General features: G+C 42.8%; 1 protein-coding gene across 14 annotated transcripts in view; it reads left to right on the forward strand.

The window, feature by feature from the left end:
* Positions 1-27,115, forward strand: part of LOC133483988 (band 4.1-like protein 1) — a 119,251-nt gene that overhangs the window by 13,633 nt on the left and 78,503 nt on the right. The window contains exon 2 of one of the 14 annotated variants that reach the window (XM_061785968.1): positions 6,221-6,293. The exons of the other annotated variants lie outside the window; for them this stretch is intronic. The gene's annotated coding sequence lies outside the window, so the exon portion shown is untranslated. The remainder of the gene's footprint in view (positions 1-6,220; positions 6,294-27,115) is intronic. 14 annotated transcript variants of the gene reach the window in all.

Below are 27,115 nucleotides of genomic sequence, written 5' to 3' on the forward strand. Positions count from 1 at the left end.
AAGTCCTACACCCAGCTGCAATGGGAGGGGCTCAGTCCGACCACCAAAGCTGCATTCCGCTTGGCTTACCCATCAGCTGCCTCAGGAGTCCCACAGGCCAAAACGGCCCGATAGGACTCCTTCTTCAGCTTGACAACATCCCTCACTGGTGGTGTCCACCAACGGGTTCGGGGATTGCCGCCACGACAGGCACCGACCACCTTACGGCCACAGCTCCGGTCGGCCGCCACAGCAATGAAGCCGCGGAACATGGTCCACTCGGACTCGATGTCCCCCGCCTCCCCCGGAACATGAGCAAAGTTCTGTCGGAGGTGGGAGTTGAAACTCCTTCTGACAGGGGATTCCGCCAGACGTTCCCAGCAGACACACACAATACGTTTGGGCCTGCCACGTCGGACCGGCATCTTCCCCCACCATCGGAGCCAACTCACCACCAGGTGGTAATCAGTTGACAGCTCCGCCCCTCTCTTCACCCGAGTGTCCAAGACATGCAGCCGCAAGTCCAATGACACGACCACAAAGTTGATCATCGAACTGCGACCTAGGGTGTCCTGGTACCAAGTGCACGTGTGGACACCCTTATGCTTGAATATTGTGTTCGTTATGGACAATCCGCGATGAGTGCAGAAGTCCAATAACAGAACACCGCTCGGGTTCTGATTGGGGGGGGGCCGTTCCTCCCAATCACGCCCTTACAGGTCTCACAGTCATTGCCCACGTGAGCATTGAAGCATAATCCATCCAGCAGAATGATGGAGTCCCCAGCGGGAGCGCTCTCCAGCACCCCCTCCAAGGACTCCAAAAAGGGTGGGTACTCTGAACTGCTGTTTGGTGCATAGGCACAAACAACAGTCAGGACCCGTCCCCCCCACCCGAAGGCGGAGGGAAGCTACCCTCTCGTCCGCCGGGGTGCACCCCAACGTACAGGCGCCGAGCCGGGGAGCAATAAGTATACCCACACCTGCTCGGTGCCTCTCACCGTGGGCAACTCCAGAGTGGAAGAGAGTCCAACCCCTCTCGAGAGGACTGGTACCAGAGCCCAAGCTGTGCGTGGAGGCGAGTCTGACTATATCTAGTCGGAACTTCTCGACCTCACACACCAGCTCGGGCTCCTTCCCTGCCAGAGAGGTGACATTCCACGTCCCTAGAGCCAGCTTCTGTAGCCGGGGATCGGCTCGCCAAGGTCCCCGCCTTCGGCCACCGCCCAGCTCGCACTGCACCCGACCCCTATGGCCCCTCCCACAGGTGGTGAGCCCATGGGAAGGTGATCATTCCTGTTTAAAAAAATATATATATTGCAGACACAAAATAAATTAACTATTCATCTGTTTAAAGTAATGCTAGATTTTGTTGAATTATTATTTGATTAATATAGGGTTTACTTTCCACAGGCATCGTCTTTCTGTTTTTTTTCTTCTGGGAAATGATGCACCTGCATGCCTTGTATGGGATGAATGGAACTGCCTACAGTCACACAAAAATTTATTTTGCCAATAATTGCCAAAAATCTATTTCAAAACTAGAGTTGGGAGCAGCTGCTAAGGGCCACGTTGAAGTTCTGTCAATTTGTGGATCCATTAAATAGAAATGTGCAATTATATAAAAATAGTATTCGCCAAGCCATATATAATTTTTTCATTTTTTTTTTCGCAATTATGAGCAGCACAACACAACAGCACGGCGAAAAGCATGTCGCCACGGCAAAAGCGTTAGATGATATGAAAAGCTTGTAATAAATTTTCAGCTTCAATATCTTTAGATGAGACACCCAAAGTTAAAAGTCAATTGGTTAAAGTCTCTCATAGGAGCTTGTAAAAATATGACGGCCGTAAAAGGGGAAAAATAGGTCAGAATTTCAAAGTAAATTAAAAATGGTTGGACTTCCAGTTGGGTTTTGGGTATGGCTCCAATAATTTTTTTTTGTAGATCTTAGGCTATTACATATTCCTCCCAATTTTGGTAGACCTCGGTGAAATGTACATACGGGGCTGCTTTGTTGAAAATTTGTAGGGGGCGCTACTGAGTCATTTTAAAAAATGCACAAAAAACCTGTAAAATATTGAAATGTTGGCCAGACTTGTGTGTACAAAGTTTCATGAGATTTTTGGCATGTTTAGACCCTCAAAACAGCGTTGGTTTCCTGGCATGTTGGCACAGCAACAGCATTGCACGGAATGAAAAGCTTTTAATAACTTTTCATCTTCAATATCTTTAGATGAGACACCCAAAGTTTCAAGTCTATCAGATTCAATCTCTTGGAGAAGTTTGTTAAAATATGACTGCTATAAAATGAGGTAAGAATTGAATGTAAATTCAAAATGCCAGACTTCCTGTTGGGTTTTGCTTATGGCTCCAAGAGACTTTTTTTTGGTCGGTCTTTGGCTGTTACATATGCCTCCCAATTTTGGTAGCCCTCGGTAAAACGTACAGCAGGGGCTGCTTTTTTAAAAATTTGTAGAGGGCACAGTGTCCCACATCTTCTTAGCTAACCTCTTTCCTTGTATGATTTCCTGTACTGTGAGGTTCCACCACCAAGTCTCCTTCTCTCCTTTCATGCCAGAAGATACACCAAGTACTCTCCTGGCTGTCTCTCTGACCACCTTGGCTGTAGTGGTTCAGTCTTCTGGAAGCTCCTGTCCATCGAGAGCCTGTCTCACCTCTTCCTGAAAAGCGGCACAAAATTCTTGCTTTCTCAGCTTCCACCACATCTTCTTTTCTGGAAGAAAGTGGTCACTACAGCCATTTCCATTGTTTTTTCAAACATGTCCATTACAATCTGGACCAATCACGACTCTCTCTCTGCCTGGGATGGTCAGAACAACTTTGTCCAGCTCCTTCCAGAATTTCCCTTTCACCTCCAGGTCACATCCTACCTGTGGGGCATAGCCACTAATCACATTATACATAACACCCTCAATTTCAAGTTTCAGCTTTATCACTCTGTCTGACACGCTTTTGGACTCCTTAATTAACGCTTACTTTAAAATAACCCCTTTTCCATTTCTCTTCCCATCTACACCATCGTAAACTGTATATTAATTTGTAAAATTAGTTTTTGATACAGTATATACTCGCAGCATTCAGTTTGACTGACAATTGTTTCGCATGGATTACCTCATATGCTCTTACGTTCATCTGACATTTACAAACAGCATATTGTAAATACCAGTGCTGTGGACACTGCACAAAATGCTATGTCTGCCGATGCAGCATCTTCACCATCTTAAAAAATATCTGACAGGAAAGCTATTGCAGCTTTTTTTTCAGTTCTAATCTTGGTGTCTAAAGATAAAGATGAATGGCTCTATACAAACAAAAAGTGTAGGTGGGCGGGCGCCTGGATGTATGCCTTGTTGCCTCTGTGCAAAAGAAGAGTTGTGGGTTTAGTCTCCAAAGATCTGGATCTTGTCCTCTGGTGTCTGTGGTGGCATTATAGTTCAGTCCCAAGTACTTTGTTGGCCCCAACTTTTAAAAAACAAAGATACTGTTAGAGTATATTGTATTTATCCATCCATCCAATTTTCTTCACCGCTTATCCTCACTAGGGTCGCGGGCTGCTGGCGCCTATCCCAGCTATCTTCGGGCGAGAGGCGGCGTACACCCTGAACCGGTCACCAGCCAATCGCAGGGCACATATAAACAAACTATCATTCGCGCTCACATTCATACCTTCGGGGAATTTAGAGTTTCCAATTAACTATATTGTATTTACATTTATATAATTTTTTTTCACACTAAATTTGAAGGACAAATAAAATATTTCCTAAACTTTAAGTTAAAGTGAGCATGCGACACACTAATACATGTGGTTCATACATTGGCCTTACAGTCAAAACGATCTGGGTTCCAATCTTGGCTTGGTGCGTTTTGTGTTCCGTTTGCATGTTCTGCAAATGAGGGTCAACCAATTTTTAAATCCATACTTTTTTACATGCCTTTTGCACAATGAATGTTTATGGTATGTTCAATAAAAACATGGGAACATAATTTGTATGGTATTAGTTTAAGAATGCTGTGTTTGTCTATTGTTATAACTTAGATGAAAATTGTTTTAGTTTTTTTTTTTATTCCAGAAAATGACGGAAAAAATATATTGGGTTGTTCACAAAAATAGCATTATACATAACAAACGTAAAAAAAACAACAACTAAGATTTAGCATTCTTGTAAATCAATAAACAAATATTTAGTTGCATAATCTCTTTTTTTGGAGAACTTCTTCACATCTGTGCGGCATGGAATCTAGCAACCTCTGGCACCTGTGAAGAGGAATTCCAGCCCAGGATGATTTGCCAGCTTTCCACAGTTGCTCTGCATTTCTTGGTTATGCCTCATAAACAGCAATTGTTATGTCACCCCACAAATTTTTCTATTGGATTAAGGTCAGTGGATTGGTCTGGCCGATAACCTTAGTTTTTCTTTTTGTTAATCTGGAAGATGCTGCTGTGGTGTGTTTGTGGTCATTGTCTTGCTAAAACACCCATTTAAAGGGTATTTCCTTTTCAGCATTCGGCAGCATGACCTCTTCAAGTATTTTGATATAAGCGTATTGATCCATAATCCCTGGTATGTGATAAATAGGCCTGACACCATAGTAAGACAAATAGCCCCATATCATCATGCTTGCACCACCATGCTTCACGGTCTTCAGAATGTACTGTGGCTTGAATTCAGTGTTTGGTGGTCATCTGAAAAACTGTCTGCGGCACTTGGACCCTAAAAGAACAATCTTACGCCCATCAGTTCACAAAATGTTTCTCCATTTCTCTTTAGGCCAGTCCACATGTTCTTTGGCAAATTGTATACTCTTCAGCACGTCTTATTTTTAACAGTGGGACTTTGCCTCACGATTTGCCTCACACACGCGTCTTCTAATTGTCACAGTACTTACAGGTAACTTTAGACTGTCTTCAATCTCCCTGGAGCTGCTGGGTGAGCCCTTGCCATTCTGGTTATTGTTCGATCCATTCGAATGGTATTCTTCCAGTTTCTTCCACGTCTCTCTGGTTTTGCATTCCATTTGAATGCATTTGGAGATGATTTTTAGCTGAACAGCCTATCATTTTCTGCACTTCTTTTGAAAGTTTTCCCCTCTCCAATCACATTTTAATTAAAGCACGCTGTTCTGAACAGTGTCAGGAACGACCCATCTTTCTCAGGTTTTCAGAGCTGGCTTCAACCTTAAATAAATCCTACCTGAATGACACCTGTTTTTCACATATAACCGATGAGTTGACTGATTGGACTCCAGAATGTTGTTGTTTTGAACACGCCCCTTTCAATTAATTATTCAATTATACAGACTCAGGTGCATTCACATCATGAATATTGGGTCTCTTGGTATCTCTGACTCTACTAAACCTACTCGTAAATTATGTGCCATGTAAACAGTGGTTGATCTGGTTAGTCATGTTGGACTGCTATTATTTTGAACATAACTGTATGTAAACACGAACAAAGCCTAAACATCTGATATGGTCATCTTTGGTAGCTCTTGAAGACATATTGTGTAAAACAAAATACATTGTAGACATTTAATATTACTTGCAGGTGCTTTGTCCCAGTCTCCAGTTACTTGAACCGGAAGGAAGTGCTTTGTCCTGTTGCAGCCAGGGTTGTGCTTGAGCGAGGCAGGGAGCACTCACACCAGTCAAATGAGTACAAGAAACGTTAGGTGTCAAGCATGCCCAAACACAGTACAAATATCCCAGAGTGAGTGTGCCCTAAAGCTAATTTGTTCTAGGGTGAGCCTGAAAGTCAAACAAACAACAAACAAAGATTTGCAAGTTTAGTCAATACTAAACAGACCATCCTCGCAGAAAACACAGAATACTTTTATTGGCTGATGACCTTCAGTGTGTTTCTTATCATGATTTTAATGCCTAAAATTATCCTGGTTATCAGTCTGAATGCAATATTGTTCAAATATACATAAACAAAAATTAACCAAAACAAAGTATTGCTCCCCCCCTCCTCGTACCATTTATAATTGTTGTTCCAGTGATGCAACAAACTAAATGTTTCTTTTCGGCACTGCCTTTGAAAATGTCCTGTTTATTGAAAATAATTTCCATTCCTTGATTAACTACTGTTTTTTTTTTTTTTTAATTATGGATGAACAATTAAAATTTTCACTTGATTGAATGATCTCCAAGTAAAGGCTTCAGAAAGTTATGATTTTATAGCTTTGCAGTTTTGACCTTTACCATTTTCATTCACAGTTGGGCACCTTTCCATGTTACACAACAGAGTGACAGCTGTGTGTTGATCCCCGCAGAATTTTTGCTTCTGGTTGTGAGTTTGATTGATTATTTTCCTGACATAACTGCTGCCTCATTTATAAAAGTTTATGTTGTCTTCCGACTGAAAATGTCCTTATATACAAATCCTGAAATGGCAAAAACATTTTCAAACTTCTGTGTGCATGATCACCTCGGTGCACTTTTCCATTTGTAAGTCACACTTCAACTGGAAACGTGTGCCGCAGGTTTGCGTCATATCCATCTCTTCACGTCCACATTCAATGATGTATACCACAGAAGTGGAGTCTGCAGATATGAAAAATTATTACAAATAAAGTTTGAATATATGAGACCTCATATAATGTGTCAGGTTTTTATTATGTTATATTATGTTTTATTATTATATTATTATGATTTGTTTGCTGGAAGTAAATGTGCATAAGACAGCTCCTGAGTTTGCATACAGGTGTGCATATTCTCCTGCAGAGTTGTTGTTGTTGTTTTTAAATAAGCCACATCACTATCTTTACAAATAGCGTACCTGACTTTCAGGGACTGACACATAGGGAATGCAAGGCAAGTGTCTATTTTTTCTCAATTAACAAAAGTATAATAATACTTTATAATATCTATCCAGCCATTTTCCCCCACTTATTCTATTCATGGTTGTGGGGAAGCTGGAGGTCAACCTAAGTCAACCAACCAATCAAACTATTCACACTCACATTCACTATAGTCAATAGATGTGAATCAACCCGACACTGGCTGCAAGTCGTGTCTACAACGCCAATTCCAATGAAGTTGGGACGTTGTGTTAAATATAAATAAAAACAATACATCCATTCCATCCTTTTTCTGAGCCGCTTATCCTCACAAGGGTCGCGGGAGTGCTGGAGCCTATCCCAGCTATCATCGGGCAGGAGGCGGGGTACACCCTGAACTGGCTGCCAGCCAATCGCAGGGCACATATAAGCAAACAACCATTTGCACTCACATTCACAACTACGGGCAATTTAGAGTCTTCAATTAACCAACCATGCATGTTTTTGGGATGTTGGAGGAAACCGGAGTGCCCGGGGAAAACCCACACAGGCACGGGGAGAACATGCAAACTCCATACAGGCGGGGCCGCGGATTGAATCCTAGTCCTCAGAACTGTGAGGCAGATGCTCTAACCAGTCGTTCACCGTGCCGCAAACAGACTACAATGATTTGCAAATCATGTTCAACCTATATTTAATTGAATACACTACAAAGACAAGATATTTCATGTTCAAACTGATAAACTTTATTGTCTTTAGCAAATAATCATTAACTTAGAATTTTATGGCTGCAACACGTTCCAAAAAAGCTGGGACAGGTCGCAAAAAACACAGACAAACTTGAAGAATGCTTATCAAACAACTGTTTGGAACATCCCACAGGTGAACAGGCTAATTGGGAACAGGTGGGTGCCATGTTTGGGTATAAAAGGAGCTTCCCTGAATTGCTCAGTCATTCACAAGCAAAGATGGGGCAAGGTTCACTTCTTTGTGAACAAGCACGTTTAAGGACAATGTTCCTCAACGTACAATTGCAAGGAATTTAGGGATGTCATCATTTATGGTCCATAATGTCATCAAAAGGTTCAGAGAATCTGGAGAAATTACTGCATGTAAGCGGTAAAGCCGAAAACCAACATTGAATGCCCGTGACCTTTGATCCCTCAGGCGGCACTGCATCAAAAACCGACATCAATGTGTAAAGGATATCATCACATGGGCTCAGAAACACTTCAGAAAACCATTGTCAGTAAATACAGTTCAGCGCTACATCCGTAAGTGCAACTTAAAACTCTACTATGCAAAGCAAAAGCGATTTATCAACAACACCCAGAAACTCCGCCGGCTTCTTTGGGCCCAAGATCATGTAAGATGGACTGAGGCAAAGTGGAAAAGTGTTCTGTGGTCCGACGAGTCCACATTTCAAATTGTTTTTGGAAATTGTGGGCGTCATGTCCTCCGGGCCAGAGGAAAAGAACCATCCGGACTGTTATGGATGCAAAGTTCAAAAGCCAGCATCTGTGATGGTATGGGGATGTGTTAGTGCCAATGACATGGGTAACTTACACATCTGTGAAGGCACCATTAATGCTGAAAGGTACATACAGGTTTTGGAGAAACATATGCTGCCATCCAAGCAACATCTTTTTCATGGACACCCCTGCTTATTTCAGCAAGACAATGCCAAACCACATTCTGTACGTGTTACAACAGTGTGGCTTCGTAGTAAAAGAATGCGGGTACGAGACTGGCATGCCTGCAGTCCAGACCTGTCTCCCATTGAAAATGTGTGACGCATTATGAAGCATAAAATACGACAACGGAGACCCCGGACTGTTAAACAGCTGAATCTGTACATCAGGCAAGAATGGGAAAGAATTCCACCTACAAAGCTTCAACAATTTCTGTCCTCAGTTCCTAAACGTTTATTGAATGTTGTTAAAAGAAAAGGTGATGTAACACAGTGATAAACATGATGAATAAATTAATGCTTTCAAACTAGTCTTCTTCAAGATTGCACTTTAAATACAAACATAGATTTGTTGGCTCACCTCAACATTTACCTATCAAAATGTATAAAAACATTACATTATTTTTGTTACAGATGACCATAACATTTCATGTGTTTGAGAGATGCTGTTAAAGCTATTAAAAAAAATTCCCATTAGGGACAGTTTATGTATTTTCCCAGGTTCCTTTATTGATTAGAATCTTACCAACTCGAATAGCTGTAGCGTTATGATTTCTCTCCTACACAGAACATGCTTGGATTGGCTATATATCATATGCTATGCAAAAAAACCTATATAAATGCTAACAAATGGATGGAATGCATTTATCAAAGTCAATATGTACCAACATAAACTGAAGCTTTTGATAGATGACGGCTCAATGGAACATTAGCGTGAGACCAGATTACATTACTTTGTTTCCAGTAATGAGCAAACCTTGTCACATTATCACTCATGGGCAAAGTGGTAATTGGGAATTTCAGGACAACTCCTGAATGGCCGTTCCATTCTCGGCCGACTTGGCCCATGTTTTTTTTTTTTTTTGTAATTCAATAAGCTAAATCCTACATAATTTTCAATAGGGGCACCATTGAAATTATTTTACCATGGTGTAGATGGGAAAAGAAATGGAGTAGGGGTTATTTTAAAAGGAAGAGTTAGCTAAGTATGTCACAGAGGTGAAAAGAGTATCAGATCAAGTTCTGAGCATCCCAGAAAGAGAGAGAGTCATGAGTGATGCAGATTGTTGGAAGGAAACAGGGACGAAGAAGAAGTGATAGATAACTTTGGCATCTAGGAAAGGATCTTGGAGCAACAGAATGTGGTGGACTTTGTAAAAAGGATGGAAATGGCTGTAGTGAACACTATCTTCCAGAAGAGGCAGGTGGAGGCACGCAGGTGTATTACATCTTGTGCAGACAATGTAATCTGAAGGAGGTTACTGCCTGTAAGGTAGTGGTAGGGGACAGTGTGGCTAGACAGCATAGCATGGTGGTGTGTAAGGTGATTCTGGTGTTGAGGAGGAAGAGACAAAGGCAGAGCAGAGAACCATCTGGTGGAAGCTGAGAAAGGAAGTGTTGTTGTTGGCTTTTCGAGAAGAGGTGAGACAGGCTCTCGGTGGACAGGAGGAGCTTCCAGAAGACTGGACCACTACAGCCAAGATGATCAGAGAGACAGGCAGGAGAGTACTTGGTGTGTCTTTTGGTAGGAAAGGGGAGGAGACTTGGTGGTGGAACCTTGAAGTGCAGGGAAGCATACTAGAGGTTAGCTAAGAAGTGTGTAGTGTTAATCGGTTATACAATAAATTGACTTTATTTGCTGTAAGATCACGCAAGGGACCGCCAGCAGTACCTCCTGTGACCACTAGTCAGATAAAGTGAAACTCAGTATTGATATTACCTAGAATATGATCTTTATTGTTAAAAAGGCCGTTGTTTGTTATGAACACGTCATAGTAATGCCAAAATCTTGATAAATCTGTTTTTTTCAGAAGGGTTGCTACACTAATGTAATTCGGGTAGTTTAGAGGTATTAAATCTTTATTCAAGAAACACAAAGAGCAGTCTAGGTATTTTGTCAGGTTTAATTTCAAATTCTACAAGTACAGAGTAAAATACAATCAAAGGGAAAAGGGAGGAAAATCTACTGTATATTCTACTTTAAGGGGAGGCAAACATGACATGACAGAGATGGCACAGTGTCACCGTGCCTGCCAAATAGGAACCATTACTAAGTACTTTCACAGCCCAAAGGAGAGATTCGGGAGACTTTCCCAATCGTAATATTAATCCCAATATGTGATGCACCAATTTGTACTTAATTGGGTAAATAGCAAGGTTTGACTCACGGTTTGAAGCGACGGCCAAGGATGCTGCGCTCCATGAGGAGGAAGTTTGCCCGGAACGCCAACTTGAAGGAAGAAGAAAGTTCAGCTTTGCCAAAAAACTATTTTCTGGGACCAATTGTGCCGAGGTCAGGCTGGCAAGGTGGATCACACCACCATGGCTCTGTTTGGGAGCAAGCGACTGCTGTGGAAATATCTCACCGCATGGGTAGCCAGTGGTTTTGCCTTACAGCCAAAACCGGGCTTCCACTTTGGTCTTCATTGCCAAGAATCACTCGGTGACGACGGCACGTAACGCCATCCAGCAGCACGGACACAAAAGGTGGCAAGGAAAAATAAAAGATAAATATTGAAAAGAAACTTGTGGCTGAGCCAGGTCGAAACCTAGCACCCCAAGAGTTCAGCAACCAGAGCAGGGACAAGAGCTTCCTCTCAGAGGCAGGGAGGGGTGGACCCACCTGAGTTTATGATGGCCACTTAAGTTTCTTTGTGTGGTAATTTTCTCAAAAAAGAATTTGGGGTGACTAAACATTCTCTCTTATCTCACACTTGGCTCATAATGTTTACCTAGTCTTGAGGTAGGGAAAATTACTTTGTCGTGAATTGTCGTTCATTTGAATCTAAATATGACCCTTTCAGCTTCATTGCCACCCTAATACTATTGTTCCGTATATTTGGTCATAAAAGAGAGAAGGAATGCCAGGGAATACGTAAAACAGCTTAACAGACATCTGTAATAAAATCACATTTCGTCATCTGCAATATAAGAAAACTCACCAAAACACGAGCTTAAGTTTTGCATCAACAGTTTGTCAGTAAGGAGATTGCCCTCTTGAAGGTGCTTTTGCTTCACTGTTCAGTAACTCTGAAGAGACCCCTTGTCTGTGGGTCACCATAGGGGTCTCTTGTTGTAGTTGATATTGGAACCTTCAAAAGGGACGAATTCTCTTGGATCCACCAATTTGTGGCTTTGCAGATCCAGCTTTTTATCAAGCTACTGCGAATTAAGTTAGTACAGACCTTCTATCTTTTGGTTGTTGTACCCAGTGTCCTTTGAAGGAAGGTTTGGAGTTCTGTCCTTTTTGGGGAGTCTGTGATATTCATTACAAGTGAGACAGTGAGAGGACTGAAGTGTTCTATAGGGTTGAGGTCAGGATTGTGCCTTAGACACCTGAGATGTGACAAAGGCAAAGGTAGAGGCGGCAAAGGCCAAAAAAGAGGCATATGATGACATGGATGCTAGGTTGGACACTAAAGAAGGAGAGAAAGCTCAATACAGGTTGGCCAGACAGAGGGATAGCGATGGGAAGGATGCGCAGCAGGTTAGGGTGATTAAGGATAGTGATGGAAATATGTTGACTGGCGCCAGTAGTGTGCTGGGTAGATAGAACTTATATTTTGTGGAGTTGATGAATAAGGAAAATGAGGAATAGTAAGTAGCAGTGATTAGTAAGGGGAAAGTTGGAAATGAACTAAAGAGGATGAACAATTGAAAGGCAGCTGGTCCTGATGGACGTATGGTAGCATGGAGGAGAGGGGGCTGTAGAGTTTTTGACCAGGTTGTTCAACGGATTTCTAGTGGGTGAGAAGATGCCTGAGGAATGGAGGAAAAGTGTGCTGGTGCCCATTTTTAAGAACAAGGGTGATTTGGAGAACTGTGGGAACTATAGTGGAATAAAGTTGATGAGCCACACAATGAAGTTATGGGAAAGGGTAGTGGAGGCTGGACTCAAGACAGAAGGGAATATTTGCAAGCTAACCCTAACCCCCGAATGAGGAAAATCAGAGCGAAGGTAGAAGAGGCAAGTATGGTGGACCAGGGAGTAGCAATGATTAGTAAGGGGGAAGTTAGAAAGGCACTATAGAGGATGAAAAATGGAAAGGCAGTTGGTCCTGATGACATACCTTTGGAGGTATGGAAGCATCTAGGAGAGGTGGCTGTGGAGTTTTTGACCAGCTGGTTCAACAGAATTCTAGCGGGTGAGAAGATGCCTGAGGAATGGAGGAAAAGTGTGCTGTTGCCAATTTTTAAGAACAAAGGTGATGTGCAGAGCTGTGAACTATAGAGGAATAAAGTTGATAACCCACACAATGAAGTTATGGGAAAAAGTAGTGGAGGCTAGACTCAGGACAGAAGTGAGTATTTGCGAGCAACAGTATGGTTTCATGCCTAGGAAAGAGTACCACAGAAGTACAGAGAAGGTCAGAAGGAGCTACATTGTGTCTTTGTAGATCCAGAGAAAGTCTATGACAGAGTACCCGGAGAGGAACTGTGGTACTGCATGGAGAGGTCTGGAGTAGCAGAGAAGTATGCTAGAATAGTACAGGACATGTACAACTGTTGGGTATCCTCGGGTCAAGCCACTTCTGAGCCTGAGCCAACATAGGCCAAGGTCAACTGGGCCAAGGAGAAGAAGGACTGTTGGCCAGTGGTTCAAGGTCCTCTTTTCCGATGAAAGTAAAGTGTGCCTTTCATTCGGGAATCAAGGTCCAAGGGTTTGGAGGAAGACGGGTGAAGAACCGAACCCAAGCTGCTTGAGCTCCAGTGTGAAATATCCACAGTCAGTCATGATTTGGGGTGCAATGTCCAGTGCAGGCGTTGATAAACTCTGCTTTCTTAAATCCAAGGTCACCGCATAAGTCTACCAAAATGTTTTAGAGTATCTGTATGGAGATGCAGATTTAATCTTCCAGCAGGACCTAGCCCCTGCCAAAACAGCCAGAAGCACCAAAACCTGGTTTGATGCCCATGCCATCACAGTGCTTGACTGGCCAGCCAACTCGCCGGATTTAAACCCCATTGAGAATCGATGGGGTATTATCAAGAGGAAAATGAGGAACTGACAGCAAGCATCAAGGGAATATGGGCTTCCATAACTCCCAGGTCATGCCACATGCTGATTGCCTCGATGCGCCGTGGAATTGACAGTGATTAAAGCAAAGGGATTCCCAACCAAGTATTGAAGATCAACATATTGTTTTGAAAGTACCATATTTTGATTGGGCGGCACGGTGGACGACTGGTTAGAGTGTCAGCCTCACAGTTCTGAGGTGCGGGGTTCAATCCCCGTCCCCGCCTGTGTGGAGTTTGCATGTTCTCCCCGTGCCTGCGTGGGTTTTCTCCGGGCACTCCGGTTTCCTCCCACTTCCCCAAAAAAACATGCATGAATTGGAGACGCTAAATTGCCCGTAGGCATGACTGTGAGTGCGAATGGTTGTTTGTTCCTATGTGCCCTGCGATTGGCTGGCAACCAGTTCAGGGTGTACCCCGCCTCCTGCCTGATGACAGCTGGGATAGGCTCCAGCACGCCCATGACCCTAGTGAGGAGAAGCGGCTCAGAAAATGGATGGATGGATGGATGGATTCCCAACCAAGTATTGAAGATTAACATATTGTTTTGAAAGTACCATATTTTGATTGGGCGGCACGGTGGACGACTGGTTAGAGTGTCAGCCTCACAGTTCTGAGGTGCGGGGTTCGATCCCCGGCCCCACCTGTGTGGAGTTTGCATGTTCTCCCCGTGCCTGCGTGGGTCTTCGAAGTATTCTCCCCACCTAATTGCAACATCCCAATTTGAGGTCAGCAGTGCCCCATCCCCACTATACACAGTATTGATGGTGCACTGCTTTCCCCTCCTGAGACGCCGCATGGTGGACCAGAATTTCCTTGAGGCTGTCCGGAAGTCGTTCTCCATGGCCTCACCAAACTCCTCCCATGCCTGAGTTTTTGCCTCAGCGACCACCAAAGCTACATTCTGCTTGGCCAGCTGGTATAGATCAGCTGCCTCAGGAGTTCCACAGGCCAAAAAAGACCGATAGGACTCCTTCTTCAGCTTGACGGGATCCCTCAACACTGGTGTCCACCAATGGGTTTGGGGATTGCCATTCGTTATGGACAATCCGTGATGACCACAGAAGTCCAATAACAGAACACCGCTCGGGTTCTGATCGGGGGACGGGGGGTTCCTCCCAATCACACCCCTCCAGGTCTCACTGTCATTGACCATGTGAGCATTGAAGTCCCCCAGCAGAACGATGGCGTCCCCAGTGGGAACACTCTCCAGCACCCTCTCAAAGGACTCTAAAAAGGGTGGGTACTCTGAACTGCTGTTTGATGCATAGGCACAAACAACAGTCAGGACCCGTCCCCCTACCTGAAGGTGGATGGTGGCGACCCTCTCGTTTACCGGGGTGAACCCCAATGTACAGGCGCCTAGCCGGGGGGCACTCTCACTATGGGCAACTCCAGAGTGGAAGAGAGTCCAGCCCCTGTCAAGAGGACTGGTACCAGAGCCCAACCCCTTTTTGAAGGCGAGCCTGACTATATCTTGTGAGAACTTCTCAACCTCACAAACCAGCTCGGGCTCCTTCCCTGACAGAGAGGTGCTGTTCCACGTCCCTAGAGACAGCTTCTGTAGCCGGGGATCGGATCGCCAAGGTCCCTACCTTCGGCCACCTTCTTTTTGGTCTGGTTTGTTTGAAGATGTGTATAAGCTGCTATACAAATTGTAAAATATTTCACTTATTTTTTAGCAGTGACTGTGTGCAGCTGCCGTTTGAATCTTGAATGGCTATAATTAATGATTTTCTTTATTGCACCGAAGTTGGGTTGCAAGAAATGTGCCTGATTTATTATTGTACTCAAAGTTAGTGTATCTTAACTGTTCTTGTAGAACAGATAGAAAAATGTATGTTCTCTTTTTGTAAGTTTTTTTTAGATTCCATATGTCAAGAGCAGCAGGAAGACGGACAGAAAGGAGTGAGAATTGATACTGGTGGCAATGCGTGATTCCGTTCTTTTGTTTGTCTCAGCAAAAATTGAAAGAATGAAACAAAATACAATACGCTATTGAGAATTAATAACGACAACAGATCAGAAGTACTTAGCGTATTTTCGCGACCATAAGGCGCACCGTATTAAAAGGCACAGTCGCAGTTACAAGGTCTATTTCTGTATTTAACAGATACATAGGGCACACCGTATTATTGGGCGCAAGCATGGTTAAACATACGGTATCTTAAAACATACGGTAGCATGCATGCAAGCGTTATGTTTTTAAAAAGGCAGCGGAGCAAAACTGAATTTGGTTGTACTTTATTGAAGTATTTAACAATGTAATCACATTATTTTTTGGTCAATCCTCATCCACAAATCCATCAAAGTCCTCATCTTCTGTATCCGAAATGAACAGCTGTGCAAGTTCTCCATCAAACATGCCGGGTTCCATCTCGTACTCGTCGGAGTCAATCTCGTTGCCGGGGGGCTGTTCAGCAATAATGCCGGCGTTTTCCTGCTTCCTCCACTTGCGAATCATGGATTCGTTTATCTTGAATTCTCTCGCAGCTGGTCAATTCCCATGTTCCTCCGCGTAACTGATAGCTTGCAGTTTAAACTGTGCTTCGTAAGCGTGTCTCTTCGTGGGTGCCATTTTCGGGGGTCCTTAGCCCAACCGTTTTGCACAATGCACATATGGCATCACGAAACAGTGGGCTGTCGACGTATAGCTTGTCGACAACCAGCCATGATCGTTTGCCTTTCTCACGGTGGTTCTTCATCATCGGGTACAAGATTTTACACCTCTCATTGATTTCCTTAGGGAACTGGTCGTTCATTCCAAACGAAGACCCTTTGAGCTCACGACCTTAGTATTTAACAGTTTTGATTATAAAAATACAACCCCAATTCCAATGAAGTTGGAATGTTGTGTTAAACATAAATAAAAAAAGAATACAATGATTTTCAAATCATGTATAATCAACCTATATTTAATTAAATTCACTACTAAGACAAGATATTTCATGTTCAAACTGATAAACTTTATTGTTTTCAGCAAATAATCATTAACTTAGAATTTTATGGCTGCAACATGTTCCAAAAAAGCTTGGACAGGGTCATGTTTACCACTGTGTTACATCACCTTTTCTTTTAACAACATTCAATAAACGTTTGGGAACTGCGGACACTAATTGTTGATGCTTTGTAGGTGGAATTCTTTCCCATTCTTGCTCGGTGTACAGCTTCAGCTGTTCAACAGTCTGGGGTCTCTGTTGTCGTATTTTACGCTTCATAATGCACCACACATTTTCAATGGGAGACAGGTCTGGACTACAGGCAGGCCAGTCGAGTACCCGCACTCTTTTACTACAAAGCCACGCTGTTGTAACACGTGCAGAATGTGGTTTGGCATTCATCCATCCATCCATTATCTGAGCCGCTTCTCCTCACTAGGGTCGCGGGCGTGCTGGAGCCTATCCCAGCTGTCATCGGGCAGGAGGCGGGGTACACCCTGAACTGGTTGCCTGCCAATCTCAGGGCACATTGAAACAAACAACCATTCGCACTCACAGTCATGCCTACGGGCAATTTAGAGTCTCCAATTAATGCATGTTTTTGGGATGTGGGAGGAAACCGGAGTGCCCGGGGAAAACCCACGCAGGCACGGGGAGAACATGCAAACTCCACACAGGTGGGGACGGGGATTGAACCCTGCACCTCAGAACTGTGAGGCTGACGCTCTAACCAGTCGGCCACCCTGCCGCCTGGTTTGGCATTGTCTTGCTGAAATAAGCAGGGGCGTCCATGAAAAAGACGTTGCTTGGATGGCAGCATATGTTTCTCCAAAACCTGTATGTACCTTTCACCATTAATGGTGCCTTCACAGATGTATAAGTTACTCATGCCATTGGCACTAACACAGCCCCATACCATCACAGTTGCTGGCTTTTGAACTTTGCGTCCATAACAGTCCGGATGGTACTTTTCCTCTGGCCCGGAGGACATGACGTCCACAATTTCCAAAAACGATTTGAAATGTGGACTCGTCGGACCACAGAACACTTTTCCACTTTGCCTCAGTCCATCTTACGTGAGCTAGGGGCCAGAGAAGCTGGCGGCGTTTCTGGGTGTTGTTGATAAATGGCTTTTGGTTTGCATAGTGAAGTTTCAAGTTGCACTTACGGATGTTGCGCCGAACTGTATTTACTGACATTGGTTTTCTGAAGTGTTCCTGAGCCCATGTGGTGATATCCTTTACACATTGATGTCGGTTTTTGATGCAGCGCCGCCTGAGGGATCAAAGGTCACGGGCATTCAATGTTGGTTTTCGGCCTTGCCGCTTAAATGCAGTGATTTCTCCAGATTCTCTGAACCTTTTGATGATATTATGGATGAAGGTGATGAAATCCCTAAATTCCTTGCAATTGTACATTGAGGAACATTGTCCTTAAACTGTTGACTATTTTCTCACGCACTTGTTCACAAAGAGGTGAACCTTGCCCCATCTTTGCTTGTGAATGACTGAGCAATTCAGGGAAGCTCCTTTTATACCCAATCATGGCACCCACCTGTTCCCAATTAGCCTGTTCACCTCTGGGATGTTCCAAACAGGTGTTTGATGAGCATTCCTCAACTTTCTCAATCTTTTTTGCCCCCTGTCCCAGCTTTTTTGGAACGCATTGCAGCCATAAAATTCTAAGTTAGCGATTATTTGCTAAAAGCAATAAAGTTTACCAGTTTGAACATTAAATATATTGTCTTTGTCATGTATTCAATTAAATATAGGTTGAACATGATTTGCAAATCATTGTATTCTGTTTTTATTTACGTTTAACACAACGTCCCAACTTCATTGGAATTGGGGTTGTATAATAGACTCCCGGCATGGAACTGCCTCACATTTCTGAGGACCCGGGTTCAAAGCCGGCCTCGCCTGTGTAAATTGCCCATAGGTGTTTGCATGTGAGAGTGAATGATTGTTTGTCTATATGTGCCCTGCGATTGGCTGACGACCAGCTTTACAGGGATAGCAACAGTTGTGCTAAGGTTTACAAGCTACTTGAATGGGCTCCTCTGACATTTGGTATCGGGCCACAAAGAGAGACTGAACAAAAACAAAACTGGTAACTGGGACCTAGTAACCATAGTCATTGGGTGGGTGGTGGGTATTCACATTTCTCTGGGCTTGACCCCGTGGGCCTTTTCGACTGTCAGGCCACCGGGAGTCGGGGGTCCCCGTCTCACTCCCTTTAGTCACTGCCTTCCTCTCCTCTCTCCCTGTGCCCTTGCCCATCATTGCTCACGGCTGGTGCTTGAAATGAGCTCGCTGTTGGCAGGCGGTTGTCTTCTTGGGTGGTAGCTGGTTGCTGCATTGGGACCTGTTGATGGTTGGGCCTCCATGCTTTCCGGGTGTGGTGGGGGTGGTGTTGGTGCTGGCGTGCGCTGGGCGGGGTCAAGGGGGATTGGGAGTGGGGGTTGCTGGTCCGGTCCCCTTGCCCCCTCCTTTGGGGACTGCTCAGGGACCACTGGGTCCATGGGATTGGGTAGCGTCCCCCTGGCTGATCCCCCTACGGGATGGGCATGCTGGCTCGGGACCCCTTGCGGGTGGCGGGAACTAGGCCCGCCCTTCCTCAGTGTGCCGACACAGCAACTCCGTACACCAGTTGACTAACATGCATGTTATACGGTGTTTATTCACTAATAGGTTTCATAGACATGCTATAGGCTTGAATTTCTTATGCTGGGACAACTAAAAATAACACGGGTTGTATGACGATATCAAGTCACAGATTCATTCAGGTGTTTAGACACTATAAAAGCATTCCACCGAACCACTCAACAGTCGCACTGCCTTGCTTATCTCTCACGCCCTTTTCTGTCAGGCAGGTTCTGCCTGCCCTTGCAGGGGTTTTCTCCTGTATTCTGGCTCCCTCCCACATTCCAAAAACATGCATGTTAAGTTAATTGAAGATTGTAAATTGCTTATAGGTGAGAATGTCTTGAATGGTTGGTCTATACAGCATGTGCTGTACAATTGACTGGTGACCATTCCAGGGTGTACCCCACATCGTAGATATGCCTAGGCTCTTGCTCACCCGCAACTCGTGTTTGGCAGTAACTAATTACATGTAACGAGATTATGTAATTTAAGGCTACGTTGTGTAAATTTCCCTCGGCTGGAATTCAGTATTACTGCAACAGAAATTGTTGCTTCAATATGAAAGATATGACGTAGGGGGTCACTTGGATGCAATGATTCAACAACATTCTACAACATTTTTACTCTGTTTAGATTGACAGCCAGTAGGGAAAAGGATGGATTCTTCAGAAGAGGTAATTGTTGTAAATTCACTATTGTTGCTGCATTTTGTGCATGCATTGCTGGGTCATTGCTGAACTTCATTTATTTTACGTTGGACACCTTATTGGGCAGTTGTGGGGTCCTCGAGAATAAATATGGATTCAGTCACGGAAGACGGATGTTGTTGTTTTATTTCATCAGTGAAGCCTGTCTGCATTTGTGATGAAGATACAGTATGAGATAGAAATATCCCAGGCAGTGCAATGCAGACAGAGAGAGTCATTCACTATTATTGCTGCGTCTGAGCATGCATTATTTGGTACATGAATTTTACGTCAGGCACCTTGCTGTGCAGCTAAGGCGTCCTCGAAAAGAGGTTTTGTTCGGTCATGGCAATTATTATTATTATTGTATTATTGTTATTGTTATTTTTAATTTTTTGTCACACAAATCCAAAATAGTATGTTTAGTTAGCTTTTTACAAATGACAAAGGGCCGCGCTCCACCCATTGAAAATGCATCATTTCATGCCATCATTTCCTCGTCATTTTAATTACACCACCAAGTAGGCCAGCGCAGGAAATTAATTGGGCAATCACTAAATAAAGCAAATCTAATACTAAAAAGAAATACAGCAAGATGTTAGAGGAGCTGATAAGCTTAATCAGCATTCTGTCATCTCCTCTAATAGTGGCTTGGGTGAAAAGTGTTTTTTTTTTTTTCAAACAGAAAAATAGTTATATACTGCAGATTTTGTTTTACAAAATATATCTAATTGTAATTTATTACAATGGAAGAAAATGTGTAATTAAATTAGAGACTTTTGGAATATACCATTCTGTACAGTGGCCTGGATGTGCAAAACAACATAACAAATTGTGAAACACTTTAACATTTCAGAAAACACAAAAACAAAAGCCTAAAGACTTTAACATTTCAGAAAACAAATTAACAAAAGACGAAACACTAACATTTCAGGAAACACAAAAACAAAAGCAGTAACACTTTTACAAAAAGTTGAACCAATTTACAATTGCGGAAACCCGGAAAGGGTTAGCCTAAAGCAGCTAAATTTCATAATGAAATTAATTATTGCTGGCGTCCTCAACGGTTTTATACCATCCTTTGTTCAGAACAGATTTACAATATTTTAAAACTGACGTGCAGCACAGTGCTCGACTGATTAGCGCATCCGCCTCACAGTTCTGAGGACCCGCCTGTGTGGAGTTTGCATGTTCTCCCCGTGTCCGCGTGGGTTTTCTCCGGGTACTCCGGTTTCCTCCCACATCCCACAAACAGGCATAGTAGGTTAATTGAAGACTCTAAATTGCCCATAGGTGTGAATGTGAGTGCAAATGGTTGTGTGTTTATATGTGCCCTGCGATTGGCTGGTGACCAGTTCAGGGTGTACCCCGTCTCTCGCCCGAAGATAGATGGGATGGGCTCCAGCACGCCCGCGACCATAGTGAGGATAAGCGGAATGGAAAATGAGTGAATGAATGAATAAAACTGATGTGTTTTATTGAAGCTACCAATTACATCCCTTGGTCAGGACAAGTATATTAAACAGGGCATTTGATGTAAGGCTTCCTGCTACTGATTCCTGAAGGTTTGGGAAATGACCAATAGCTCACATTTAAGTCAAGGCTGATTTAGAGAACGCCTCCACCGAGCAGTCACCTCCAGGTCAATGGTGAAAGTGATTTGTGGATTTGTGTTCAGTGAGACCAAGCCTAGTGGCATTCAGAAGAGATTTTCTACAGAGCTGTAGGAAAGTGCTATTGAAGTATACTTGGAACCCAAATGCTACATATATGAGGTATCTATATTTCTGTACATCTTCACATGACATGGCTGTACAAGGATGAACCATTTTTATATAGTGATGCATCATCTCACCTAAGTTTGCCAAATTCTCATGAGACAAATCCTGCTGCAATACTCTCCACAAACATGCCAGGCAAGCTGAAGTAGCAGAACAGTACAACACTTAATTTTCATAATTTTCAAGCACTTAATCTTACCCTCTGCTGTGAGGATACATCAAATTTACATATTCAATGCGTGGATGTACTTGTAAGTCTGAGCTAATTTTGCTCTTCTTCAGGCCAAAAACTGGTTTCAACTAAATTGACGGAGCCACTGCACGTTGCAGTAGTATACAGAGTTTTACCTCAATTTATTTAACACGATGAGTTTTGGACAATTTAAATCTCAACGATGAATTGATTGACCAGTTGGTTACTACGCTCATCCCAAATAAGAACTCGTCATTAACCCAATTTACAGTGTACTATACTTACTTTGCTTTTTTTGTTTTTAATGAAAAAACTAAAGACAAAACAACGTTATTGGCAAATGAAGCCAGTTGTTCTTATTTTACAACACTGGATACTATTTATGTGAACCATTATAGATGAGCATATATTTGTATTGTGGTGACAAATTTGTACTCTTTGCTTCTTTTTCACTGCCCTTTATAGTAGTTGCAAATTAAATATTACACAAGCAAAGATGTAAACTGAGCACACACCAACGTCCGCCGTGCAAGACAGGACACAGAGACGCACACACACGGACACACACATGCTCTTAAATGGGAGGACAAACAAGACTGGATGCGCATTTTTTGCCATCATGTCATAGAAATACAGGGTAGTGGTTAGTGTGTGTAAGTGTAATTAGCTGCAACGTGGTTGTGCAATTTCAAGTCTGTGGGCTCTATGCGTGTTACTTTCCATGGTGGACAAACTATGTTTTCCTGTATGTCTCTGCTTGTGTGTTTGAATTTGGGTCTTAATTCGGGAGCAACTTCCCTTTACTTAATTCAGTTCCCAAAAGAGATGTGTTTCTTCCCTTGGGCTTACACTCGTGTACAATGTTCTTCCAAGCCGATATTATTGTATGCCATGTGGAAGTTGGAGGGGAAAAAAAACACATTAGCTTTAATCAGCCACTTTTTTTTCAAAGTTACCTATAGAGACTTGATGTGCCAGTCCAGGAATGAATGTGGAGAAGACAATTTGAAATCTTTCATTTAATAATTAGAATCTCAATTTTGACGACTCCACCCACTCAGTCTCTAAGGCTTTTGTGTTCACTTTGTGAACTTTTACAGTAAGAATATTGCTTGTGTCACTAAAGGTTGTAGTGAACCCAAAAGACGCCCATCTTCATCATTGGAGTAGTGAAAATAAGTCTGTTTAATTCCAATGAAGTTGGGACGTTGTGTTAAACATAAATAAAAACAAAATACAATGATTTGCAAACCATATTCAACCTATATTTAATTAAATACACTACAAAGACAAGATATTTAATGTTCAAACTTTATTGTTTGAGCAAATAAACATTAACTTGGAATTTTATGGCTGCAAAACGTTTAAAAAAAACTGGGTCAGGGTCATGTTTAACACTGTGTTACATCACCTTTTCTTTTAACAACATTCAATAAATGTTTGTGAACTGAGGACACTAATTGTTGAAGCTTAGGCGGAATTCTTTCCGATTTTTGCTTGATGTTCAGCTTCAGCTGTTCAACAGTCCGGGGTCTCTGTTGTCGTATTTTACGCTTCATAATGCGCCACACATTTTCAATGGGAGACAGATCTGGACAGCAGGCAGGCCAGTCTAGTACCCGCATTCTTTTACTATGAAGCCACACTGTTGTAACACGTACAGAATGTGGTTTGGCATTGTCTTGCTGAAATAAGCAGGGGCGTCCATGAAAAAGACGTTTCTTGGATGGCAGCATATGTTTCTCCAAAACCTGTATGTACCTTTCAGCATTAATGGTGCCTTCACAGATGTGTAAGTTACCCATGTCATTGGCACTAACACAGCCCCATACCATCACAGATGCTGGCTTTTGAACTTTTCGTCCATAACAGTCCGGAGGGTTCTTTTCCTCTGTGACATGACGTCCACAATTTCCAAAAACAATTTGAAATGTGGACTCGTCGGACCACAGAACACTTTTCCACTTTGCATCAGTCCATCTTAGATGAGCTCGGGCCCAGAGAAGCCGGCGGCCTTTCTGGGTGTTGTTGATAAATCGCTTTTGCTTTGCATAGTAGAGTTTTATGTTGCACTTACAGATGTAGCGCCAAACTGTATTTACTGACAATGGTTTTCTGAAGTGTTCCTAAGCCCATGTGCTGATATCCTTTACACATTGATGTCAGTTTTTTATGCAGCGCCGTTTGAAGGATCGAAGATCACGGGCATTCAATGTTGGTTTTCGGACTTGCCCCTTACATGAAGTGATTTCTCCAGATTCTCTGAACCTTTTGAGGACATTATGGACCGTAGATGATGAAATCCCTAACTTCCTTGCAATTGTACGTTGAGGAACATTGTCCTTAGACTGTTCGACTATTTTCTAACGCACAAGTGCGTTCACCCCCAGCAAAGATGGGGGTGAACCTCGCCCCATCTTTGCTGGTGAATGACTGAGCAATTCAGGGAAGCTCCTTTTATACCCAATCATGGCACCCACCTGTTCCCAATTAGCCTGTTCACCCGTGGGATGTTCCAAACAGGTGATTGATGAGCATTCCTCAACTTTTTTGCCACCTGTCCCAGCTTTTTGGAACGTGTTGCAGCCATAAAATTCTAAGTTGATTATTTGCTAAAAACAATAAAGTTTATTATTTTGAACATTAAATATCTTATCTTTGTATATATATATCCATCCATCCATCCATCCATCCATTTTCTTAGCCGCTTCTCCTCACTAGGGTCGCGGGCATGTTGGAGCCTATCCCAGCTATCATCGGGCAGGAGGCGGGGTACACCCTGAACTGGTCGCCAGCCAATCGCAGGGCACATACAAACAACCCTTCACACTCACATTCACATATATGTTTGTTTATATATATATATATGTTTGTTTATATATATGTGTTTTATATATATATGTTTATATATATATATATTATCTATATATCCGTCTATCCATTTTTCAGAAATTCAGGTGTGTGAAAAATGTGAAATGACACAGGGAAAAAGTATTGAACACATGAAAAAAAGGAGGTGAAAAAAGGCATGAAAATTTTCCGTTACACAATTAAAAGCTATGCATGCAATATCAAAGCAAGCTTCATTCAAATCTGATGCATATTCTGTATTAGACAGCAATTTCTTTGGAAGAACAATTTTTATTTTCACTGTTTTTTTTCTCTTTTGTTATGTAGGGTGAGACTTTAGCTCATTTTGTCAGTGATTTTGGCAACTAACATATTTAAGCCTTGGTGGAAGTCTGCACGCTCTCTGAGTGCTCTTTTTCAGTGAACTTAAGTTCAGGCTTTTGGTTCCATGGACAGATCCGATTTATCTACTGACATTTAGATGCAATGTAAAAACACTTAATTCATTACATTTGCAGTCTAACTGATATTTAACCTGTCTATTGTTAGGTCATAGATTTAAATTACGTAACAGTTTTATTTCACACAAAAGAATGTCCAGACAATTCAGTTTTTGGATCCTTTATTGGGCACACACACACACACACTCACACACGCACACACACGCACACACACACCCACACAAACACACACACACACAAAATCAAATTATATTCAGTCGTAGCAAAAGCATTGGTAGTATATTGTTTGTCTTCTTTAGGGTGAGCTGGAGCCTATCCCAACCAGGAGGTACACCCGGCACAAGTCGTGCGAGTCACATACAGTGAACCCCTGCAAATCGGTGTTAATCGTTCCTGCCCCCACGATTGTATGTTGCAGATTTTTAAGCGCTCGTTGTTTTACCTATTTTTAAATAAGAAACGAAGTCATTTGCGTATTTTGTTTCTAACTACATTAAATAAGTTTGAAGATAAATGTTGGAAATGTGCAAAGACTGAGAACAATACAGTACTGAATTGTTTAGATATAGCTTAAAACTGTTTTTCGCTATCTCAGTAGCAATGATATTTTGGGCAGGGCTACAATGGAGTCTTGCTGACGTCACCAGGGAAAAACATGAGTCGGCCCGCCCCCCACTATATAAACACCAAGCGCCCTTATTCCATGCAGTGGCCGGAGAAAACCCACCCAGGCACGGAGAGAACATGCAAACTCCACACAGGCGGGGCCGGGATTTTAACCCCGGTCCGCAGAACTGTAAGGCAGATGTGCTAACCAGTCGTTCACCGTGCCGCCCCAGAATTTCAATATAGGCTAAAATTACACCGCAGAATACGTACTAGTTCAGTGATGACAAATTTCCTCACCTGCACTTGACATGTCAGGCGGTGACGAGCTGTCCAAAATGTGGACAGGCCAAAATCTGGCAGAAAATCTGAAAATTGGAGGGAATTTTTTCTGCAGAGATAATTTATAAATCCAGAACTATGGAATAATTGACAATGTTCACAGTATTAGATAGGTAATTTAATTTTAACAAGACAAAAGGAATCAATAATGAAATTCTTGGCTGATTATTAGAAGAAAGCACACATCATTTTCTCAATATCCCCTGAATGTAAATGCTCCGTAGACTGAATATATTTAGGATCTTGATGTTCTAATTAGTTTTTGGAGCTTGCATTACCTTCAACCTTTGTAATTACAATACAGCTTCCACTGTGATTACTGCTGCTACAGTGCAGAGCCAGCTGAGATCTACAGTGTCTTGCATTATCTGTGTCCCAAAATGGAACTGTTTGCAGATAATTGCTTGTTATTCAACATTGTCAAAGGCAGAGAAAGCATGAGATAAAACCTCCTTCAAGACTATTTGTCTTCATCTGCAGTTGAGATCAAGCGTCATCTTGTTCTTCATGTAACGCAGGTTGGCTTTTGTCCGAGGGATCTATTTAAGGTGATGTAATGTGAAGGATCACTTGAGCACCCTATGAGCAAAACCTCTTCACAAAAAGACATTGATTAGCATACAGTTCTTCCTTTTGCAACTCCTCTCTTGTATGGTACTGTGCCCCATTCACGATGAGTGCCATATGGTGGGGCCAGGTGCCACACTCTCCCATGGGCGCCAGGCAACAAGCTCCAAATGGGTCATAACAATGAGTCTGGGTGATGCTGAAGGCGCTGTTGGAATACTATATTTTGTGGACTGAGTCTTTTGCTTGTGGCTCAGTTCAATTGGCGACCTACAATGTATACACCTTGTTTCTCTCCTAACACCATCATAACCCTGTGCTATTTTGCATGCCTGTGGAAGAGCCTTATACAGCCCACACAGAGTGGCATGGAAAAGCAACAGACCACTGGCAACATATTTTGCTGTGTCCACGGCTCTCCTTGGACCGCAAACAAAATTAGGCCCAGAGTGTGGAACAAGCAAAGAAATACAACTAAAACAAACCCCCTTGGATTTGCTTCCCAGCTGGTATCTCTTTAGGTGGCTCATGTCTGCATCTGCAGCATATCAGTCAG

This window comes from Phyllopteryx taeniolatus, chromosome 9 (genome assembly GCF_024500385.1).
Source record: "Phyllopteryx taeniolatus isolate TA_2022b chromosome 9, UOR_Ptae_1.2, whole genome shotgun sequence".
NCBI lineage: Eukaryota > Metazoa > Chordata > Actinopteri > Syngnathiformes > Syngnathidae > Phyllopteryx > Phyllopteryx taeniolatus.